General features: G+C 44.7%; 1 pseudogene; it reads right to left on the reverse strand.

The window, feature by feature from the left end:
* Positions 1–457: 457 nt before the first annotated feature.
* On the reverse strand, positions 458–993 carry LOC116910932 (annotated as a pseudogene).
* Between the last annotated feature and the right edge of the window lie 7,874 nt (positions 994–8,867).

Raw genomic sequence — 8,867 nt, forward strand, 5'->3', positions numbered from 1 at the left:
TACCTTCTGGGATAGCAGGGGAGGAGACCAGTGAATCTTCAGCCACGGTGTGTCACCTCAGCGGACACTTTGACCCGACTGCAGGCATGGATGCACGTCTTGGCTCCTCGTTCACAGATAGAATGGCAACAGCGGGGATCTAGGTGTTCGATCCTTGCCCGAGAGTGAATGTCTACACAGTGTTCAGGGATTCTTTTCAGCCAGCTTCCAGAAGCTTCAACAAGAACAGACGAGGAACCAGAATAGACAGGGCAGGGTCAGAAGAGGCTTTCTGGCTTCTTTCAGGTATATACATACTTCCTTGGAGCGTTCATCTTTCAGACCCACGCTTAGCTGTGGTCCAGGGTCACACCCGGCCTGGGGCCACACTTTGATGGTCGAGATGGTTGTTTCTTTAGTGCCAAAGGAGTTCACACTTCTTTTTAAAAACTTTATCTGCATTTATTTTGTGCTGAATTTATGTCTGTGCCATGAGTTTCTGTTCCTTCAGTTTCTTCTGGGATATCTTTTTCTTCTGTGCAGCCTCTCTTCTGGCTTTGGAACAGTCTGTTCCTTCTCAGTGAGGATCATCTCGATGTGGCAGGGGGAGCTCATGGATGGGTTAATCCGGCCATGAGCTCTGTAAGTTCGTCAGTGTTCACCTGAATGTGTTCAATGACAGAGAATCTATGTCTAAACCCTTCAGTTCAGCATTACTCTCTGCATTTTTAAGCATGTGCAGCAAAAATTCAGCATTCATTTTGGCCACCGTCTCTGTGTCTAGCCCCACTGTATGGCCTGGGCACACCTACCAACTCCACCATTATACCACCATAATGGCACACATTGCTTCTTTAAAGTAACATCCTGCAGATACTTGGTGGCTTTGCAGATATGCACACCTTTGATGGCCTGGGCAGTTTTCTTGGTGTTTTTAAAGTGGACGTGAAGGTTTGGACTTCTTGATTTGCATGATTTTGTGGGGTTCTCTGGATCAAGAGAGTAGCGAACCATCTTCCAGGCCACCTCTGGCGGCTTACAGGAAGAGAGAGCTCACACTTTGACATTTCTTCTTCACTCCACCAAAGAAAACAGAAGCATCTTGTAATCGACAGAGGAAGTACAGGCGTTTTGAGGTGAAGATCAAGCGCTTTCCCCAAACACTTGGCCAAGAGATTTTAGTCACTTAAAAACTATTAGTGTGTTGCTCTGGCCAACTTCAGAGACCTTGTGACTCGGAACTTTCCCAGAGCTGATGTAACTGTTCTGGGAGTCTCTTGACTTGAACTTAAGAGTCGCTTCCACACAGCTGCGCTATGTCCACCTTCCACAGCAATCTGGGCTCAGAAAGCAGGGAAGGAATACGGGTGGGAAAAACCCAAACTAAACTCTGAGAGCAAGAATCACCGAACAATCCTGGGTTGTAGTTCCAGTCATTGGCCACCAGGGGTCTGTCTTCCCACAAGGAGCTGTGCGCAGAGGGCGAGTTTCTGGGACTGTGAAAACCCAAAGCATTCCTGGATGTTTGTGGTACATCCAGATGTTGGTTGTAAAGGTGCAAAAGCAAAAAGAGTTCTCAAAGCCAGGACAAATAATGTGCAGCTTCTCGTTTAAGTATTTAAATAGAGTAGCAGATGGATCTTGTGCCAATCCTTGGGAGAATGACGGAGCAGTAGGTGGCCGAGAGTGGAGACCCAGAAAAAAGTTAAAATCCAGGCCATCTGTTCCTGGATCTCTTTCAACCTCACCTGGTTTTCACTCTCACCCCTGTGCCCGCGCTGCAGCTGAAAAATATCATTACCAAAAAGTGTGGGGAGAATTTTTGTTTGTCTGTCCTAGCCCCCAGAATTGGGAGTGGCCCTGCACTAGAATTGGGTAACCCAAGCACGATTTGACATTTAAAAATTACACATTTAAGGCCATTCCCGGGAACAAGAACTGTCTCTTGCAATCTGTTAAGAAACTCTGCAAATTAAAGAGTCTCAGCGGCCGGGGTTGTAGGGGGTGTCTCTCTAGTATTTTTAGTTGCTTTGTTTTGTTTTGAACTTGCCAAAATATTTTCATCACTTAAGAAATTATCTCCCTCATTCTCTTGCTACTCTGAAAGTGGACATTTCTGAGAGTTCACTTTTTACACTTTTAATTAAATTTTGAAAAGACGTGGCTCTATCGTCAGCTAGTATAGGAGGGGTGGTTTACTAGAAGTAACTGTTACTCCATCTAGACATCATAGTGGACTCTAGGGCAGCCAGCCTTGTTGGGCCTGAGGAGCTCGTTCCCTTTGGGGGATGCTATTTTCCCTTGGTTTTATTTGTTGACGCTGGTGCCCTTGGGACATTGGACTCAGTTTATCTAGTCTCGGTTTATCTAGTGTTTGTAACCATCAGGGCTGTTTATACCAGGAGCAAAACCTTAGAGAAGGCTTGCCTCCCTGCCTCTGCCTTCTTAATTCTAGTCCTTCAAACACATAGAGATGCCATTGTAACAGTTCCGGCTCCTCCCAAATCACGTGTGGTCCTTAACCTGATTTCTTACAATGCATGCAGCTGTTTGCCAATCTATTACGCACTAAGGACTTCATGCTGTGGCTGAAATTAAAACGGGGACAGCATTCTGCTCTCTCAAAAAGATACCAAACTGGTGAAAAGAATTCTAAAAGCTTATTTTAAAGATGTATGCATTGTTGTGAGCACATGCACATATATGTGTGTGTGTGTGTGTGTGTGTGTGTGTGTGTGTGAGAGAGAGAGAGAGAGAGAGAGAGAGAGAGAGAAGAGAGAGAGGTGGGGGGAGTGTGCCCTAGTGTGCAAGTGTCCTCAGAGGTCAGAAGAGAGCACGGGATCCCCTGGAACTGGAGTCTCAGGCAGTTGTGAGCCATCTGACTTGGATGCTGGGGAAAGAACTCAGGTCCCCCGGAGGAACAGTTACCTCTCTCAAGCACTGAGCCCCTTTGAGCCCCAGCAATCTCTTAGACTCACTCCTGGATCTAACTGAATATTGTGAACGTGAGGTGCTGCGAGGGTTGGCGACACAGAGGGACTCTGTCTGATCCCTCACGCGACACCCCTTCAGTTTACAACTACTGCGTTTAGAGATAGCTGTCGCTGAAAACCGAGACTCCCAAACTTTGTCGGCAGAACCCGGGTCCACGTATTCGGATAAAATAACCGCAAGTTCTCCTTCCAACGCCATTTCATTAAGCCGAGATTGTCAGACCCAGTCTATGAAAAGGAAAATAGAAGATCTCTCTGAAAAGCCGTTCTCACTTGGCTCCAGTTATCTGGATATAATTGTTTTTACGTTATTATTATATTTAAGCCGTGACATCTGTTTCCAGACTGTTCTGGGATAGAAGACTTAACAGGAAGCAGGTTCTGTGACAGCATTCTCTTCTCCCCAAGCAGAGCATCCGTGGGGAGGGACGAACATGGGAAAGAGAAGCAGCGAGAACCTGAAGGGACCTCCGAGTGCTTAGGAAAGTGCGGAAAGTTGAAATGGAGAAGACCATCTCTCTGTCTCTGCCAGGGGCCATTCCCAGAATGTGCGGGACAGCAGACCTAAAAGCCAGGCAAATGGCTTTTCATTAGGAGGGATGAAATGGGAAGGGAACTTTGCGTGTTGTTCAGGATGCCAAATCCCATCCAGTTACTGGGATTTCGAAAGCACTAACCATGGCCATGGTGCTCTGGACACTAAGTCTGTAGAAGGTAATTCCAACTCCAAACTCTCCTCTGTGTGTTTGCACATAACTGCTGAAATCGGACTAATCCACTGGACGTAAATGCTGCCTTCTCCTTGCTGTTTTCCACGTAAGGACGGTATTGATGTATTTGTTCCATTAACGTTTATTAATTGTCAGCCAAGACCCAAGAGTAGGCACATAAATAAGTAGTCTCGAGATTCACTGGCAGGAGATTCCCTGACCAACAACAGTACGGCCAATGCTTTCACTGGTTCCCCAAAGAAGGCCCAACGGTTGGATTCTGTGTTGTGAGCATGATGACACCAAGCGCTCCTAGAACTGACCATGTCATCCTTGACCTCTTCCCCTTTTTAATTTTTATCACATTTGTTTGTTTATTTTATACCTGGATGAAGCGCATGCTATGGCCAGCCTGTGGGAGTCAGGGGATAACTTGCTGGAGTCAGTTCTCTCCTTCCACTGTATGTGTTTCAGGGGTCAAACTCAGGTCACCGGACTCCATCAGGAAGCTTTATCTGCTGAACCGTTTTGATGGCCACTGATCTCTGCCTCAAAGTCATAATTTCCAGGCTGCTCCTGGCAGAGTTCTTGTTTTTTACCTCATGCACGCGGCTGGAGTCACAAGGAATCTTCACATTTCCGACGTGTGCTACGCACATGAATTATTTGGAATTTCTCCTCAGAAGGGACTGTCTTTTCATCATGTATTTACAGAAACCGTTAGTATGTGAGCACGGAATGGTGGATGTTAATTTTGGAGGATGGGTCGTAATCCGATACTGGGCTATTGCTTGTGTTACTCAAATGACCCCAGCCTTGGCATTTAACAGATAATAAAAAGCAAAAACAATAAAACCTTCACATTTCAAAGTGATATGTTCGCTTCTTTCTGTTTAATCATACGGTGGTTACAAATGGAATCTGTGGGATCCCAACTCTTTAAACGGTACTATCTGTCTTCTTAGTCGGTGCTCTATTGCTGTGAAGAGACACCGTGACCGTGGCAATTCCTAAAAAGGGGGCATTTAACTGGGGTCTTGCTTACACTTTCGAAGCTTTGGTGCATGATGATCCTGCATGTAGCTGGAGAAGAAGCTACATCCTGTCCCACGAACAGAGGAAAACTGGGCGTGGCATGAGCTTTTGAACCCTCAGTGCCCTAAAGACACATTTCCTCCAACAGAGTGACAATTCCCGGTCCTTCCAACTCAATCAAAGAGTCTCACTCCCTGGTGAGGAAGCATTCAAGTACGTGAGCTCATGGGGCCGCTCTTATTCAAACCAGGACAGTTGTTAGGGTTTCACTATGACCTGCAAGGCGTTGGATGCTCATGATGACCTAAATGCTTGAAAACAATTCTTACTTTCCAAATAGTGAGAGAAACTCCTTAAGCATGCATTTGTTTTGACCTTGGGTGAACACGCACTCGTGCGCGCGCGCGCGCGCACACACACACACACACACACACACACACACACACACACACTCAGTCAGTCAGATGTGAAACTCTACCACTACGGTAGATAACAAATGTCTTCATTTCTCTTTAAATAGCATTTACAGTTATTTATACATTCTGTAACTGCATTATTAAAAGCTCTCAAGACTGTATTTATGTGTTTTTCTCGATGAATTAATAAATGCTGAAATTTTGTATAGTAACATTTTTAATTTCATTAAAGAATCCATACATATATACTTTCTTAACATCATTTCCATCCCTTCATCTTCCCCTCCAGCCTCTCTCATGCTTCCCCACTCCTCCCCAAATTCATGACCTCTTCTTTAATAGTTGTTATACACACACACACATATATATACATATATATGCTCATATATATACATATATATGCCCATATATGTGTGTGTGTGTGTGTGTGTGTGTGTGTGTGTGTGTGTGTGTGTGTATATATATAAAATACAGCCTACTGAGTCAATTTCTATTTTGGGCTGAGATCGTGGGAGTGGATAACATATCAAGTTGTCCCCAGAGAAGACTGACTCTCTCTCAGTCTTCTCTGTAGCTGTTCATCCTGGACGGGACCTGGTGAGAGACATCCCCGAATCTGTCACCATCACAATGAATAAAAGCTAAGTTTTTCTGCCCAAGACATAGAGTGTGAAGACTAAAAAAAAAAAAAAAAAAAAAAAGTTATAATCCAATCAGAAAGGAGAAAACTACATGAAAGATAAAACATACACAGGGAAATCACCCACCAGGAAGAATCCCATGCAAATATCATGTTGGCCTGCCGGTGGCTGCCATTGCTTCGACTGCGAGATTGAGATGTCATAGTCGTGGCTTTCCTGTCCTGTCTACCTCCTGGTCCTCTGGTCCCCTCTTCTGCTGTATTTCCTGAGCCCGAGAAATAGGGGTCGTGATATGCACATATCAATTACAGCCAGGGACCCCACGATGAGCTGCTGTCTGCATTTAGACAAGTGGTGGGCTTCTGCAGGAGAATGTGTCTACTGCAGAGAGAGAAGCTTCATTTATGAGAGATAAGACCCACACTCCCCTCTGAAGAAGACGTGAACTACAAAAGACATTAACTTTAATTTTGTCTCTTTTCTTCAAATTCTAATCTTTTGAGCAGCCATAGATTTGTTCTGCTACTATAAATTGCTATCGTGTCGGAACATGATTTTGGGAGTGGGGGCACCTGAATCCATGTTCCCAGGCTATGGTCATTCAAAGTTTGTTCCAGAATAAACTAGAGAAGTGTGGTTTTGTGTATAAACTAGAGAAGTGTGCTTTTGTGTGAACAAAAAAATACATAAGTAGGCTCACATATTTATTTCTCTTAACTACAACTTATTTTGCATGTGAAGATTTTAGTCAGTGCTTTAAGTGATCTTACCTCTCGCTGGAGCTAGAAATGGAAAGTCCACTCTCAGTGTTTCATTTCTCGGGGGACTTTTCAAAATATCTCCATACTTGGCTGTCCCAGCACCTGTCCATCAAGTGAATGTGTTACAAACCAATTTTCTCTTCTTTCACCACATTGGTTCCCAATTTGTGAGGTTTGACCCCTTTGGCAAACCTCTATCTTCAAAAAAAAATTACATTATAACCCACAACAGTAGCAAAATTATAGTCATAAGGTAGCAATGAAAATAATTTTATAGTTAGGGGTCATGGCAACATCAGGAACTGTATTAAAGAATATAAAGCATTAGGAAGGTTGAGAACCACTGCTACAGTAACATGTTCAAGGCAGAGTGGGCCACTATGCAGAACACAAAGGCCTGGATTTGAAGAAGTAACTGAGGTTTTCTGAAAGCTGAACCTCTAGGAGTTGCTTCTTTTGCTCTTGCCCAATGAGGGAATAATGTTTCTCACTACCCTTTCCACCCAAAGAGGGGTATATTTTGTTTTCATTTGTTTTTAGGGGGTATATGTATGTACAAGTGTGTGCATGTGTACACATATATGTACACAAGCATGTGGAGGTCAGTGATCAAGGTCAGATATCTTACTCTGTTTTAATGCACTTGGTTTTTTGGGTCAGAATCTCTCACTGAGCCTGGAGTTCAATGATCCAGCTACAGTGGATGAACAGTAAGTCCCAGGATCCTCTGTTCTACCTCCCCAGTATTGAGATTACAAGCATGCCTGCTACATGCCTTTCACATGGTTGCTGAGATCACATACACGTTCTGCTTGCCCGTCAAGCATTTCTCTGTCTAAACCATCTTTTCAGGCCTATAAAATTATCAAAATATCCTTGGTAACCACAGTGCCTTTGGCTAGTCTGTCTTGTTATGAACGGGATCCATTGGAGAATCTGTTTTTGTGGCAGATTAGAAACAATCAAAGCCTACTCCCATTCTATAATGAGAGCTAAATGTCTGAGTGTTAACTCTAGCAGGCACATCTGGAATCGGAAAGCGTGTGAAGTACACACTCCAAATGCATCGCCGCTGTTCTAAAGAAGGAGCCTGGAGTTTCGACGAGCCGATGGGACAGCCTCGGGGAGGAGACACTGCCTATAAAATAGGCAACATATTACCGGGCCCTTAGTCATTAACGACGGCACCAAAGGGTCTATGACTCAACTGTGGAAGAGAAGATTCATTCTTGGCTGGACCTACTCTGTCAGCATGCCTACTCTGAATCTAAAGTCATCCAAACCCGGACTGCCTGCCAGATTTCTTCTGGGGCTCTCAGACTCATAAGGTCTTACTTGAACATCTTCATTACAAGTATGACTGTAACCAAGAGTGACGGAGCCTGGAGAGTGCAACGTGTGTGGAGAAGGGAACGCTGCTATGCGCTGGCAGGGAGAAATAGAATGTCAACCCATCTCTGGCTGGGAGAAGCTGCCTACTGGCCTTGATTACCGCAGCGGACTCCGGGAATCTGGGCCAAGTTCCACTCCCACCTACGAGACGCATGCGCTCTGACTCTTGTAAGACGATGGCCATTGGCATTATGAACCTCAAAGATTATTAAGACAGGTTCCTTCCTTCCTTCCTTCCTTCCTTCCTTCCTTCCTTCCTTCCTTCCTTCCTTCCTTCCTTCCTTCCTTCCTTCCTTCCTCCTCCTCCTCCTCCTCCTCCTCCTCCTCCTCCTCCTCCTCCTCCTCCTCCTCCTCCTCCTCCTCCTCCTCCTCTCCTTCTTCTCTCTCTCTCTCTCTCTCTCTCTCTCTCTCTCTCTCTCTCTCTCTCTCGTATTGGATCACACTATTCATTTATGCTTTGTTCAGAGCTTGTTGCTATACCTTGCCCCTTTCGGATTCTCTTGGCGGGTATTGAACACAGGCGCTGGCCAGCAGTGAATGTGGAGGTTGAGGAAAAGAGACACAGCCTTCTCCTCTCTTCAGTACTGTGACTTGTGCTGTTCCTCATGTTATGATGGTATGGGGAGGACCGACATGGGCACCTGGATCATAACTATAAAGACATGCTTGAGATAATATATGCAAGAGATCTGTTTCCGTCTATGATTTTGGAAGTTCCAGTTTGATATCAAGAGAACCCGACTTTGCCTCATAAGGAAATATATCATGGTGGTGTATACAGCAGGGAAAACCATTAACTTCATCACTTTTAAGCAAAGAAATAATGAGTCATGGTCCTATATTGCCTTCAATGGTACATCCCTAGTGACCTAAGGACCTTTGGCTATGTCTTCTTCTTTAAAGACTTTCTGCGATGGTTGGTCTTCACTTTCAATTTTAC

Source organism: Rattus rattus, chromosome 10 (assembly GCF_011064425.1).
Source record: "Rattus rattus isolate New Zealand chromosome 10, Rrattus_CSIRO_v1, whole genome shotgun sequence".
NCBI classification, from domain to species: domain Eukaryota; kingdom Metazoa; phylum Chordata; class Mammalia; order Rodentia; family Muridae; genus Rattus; species Rattus rattus.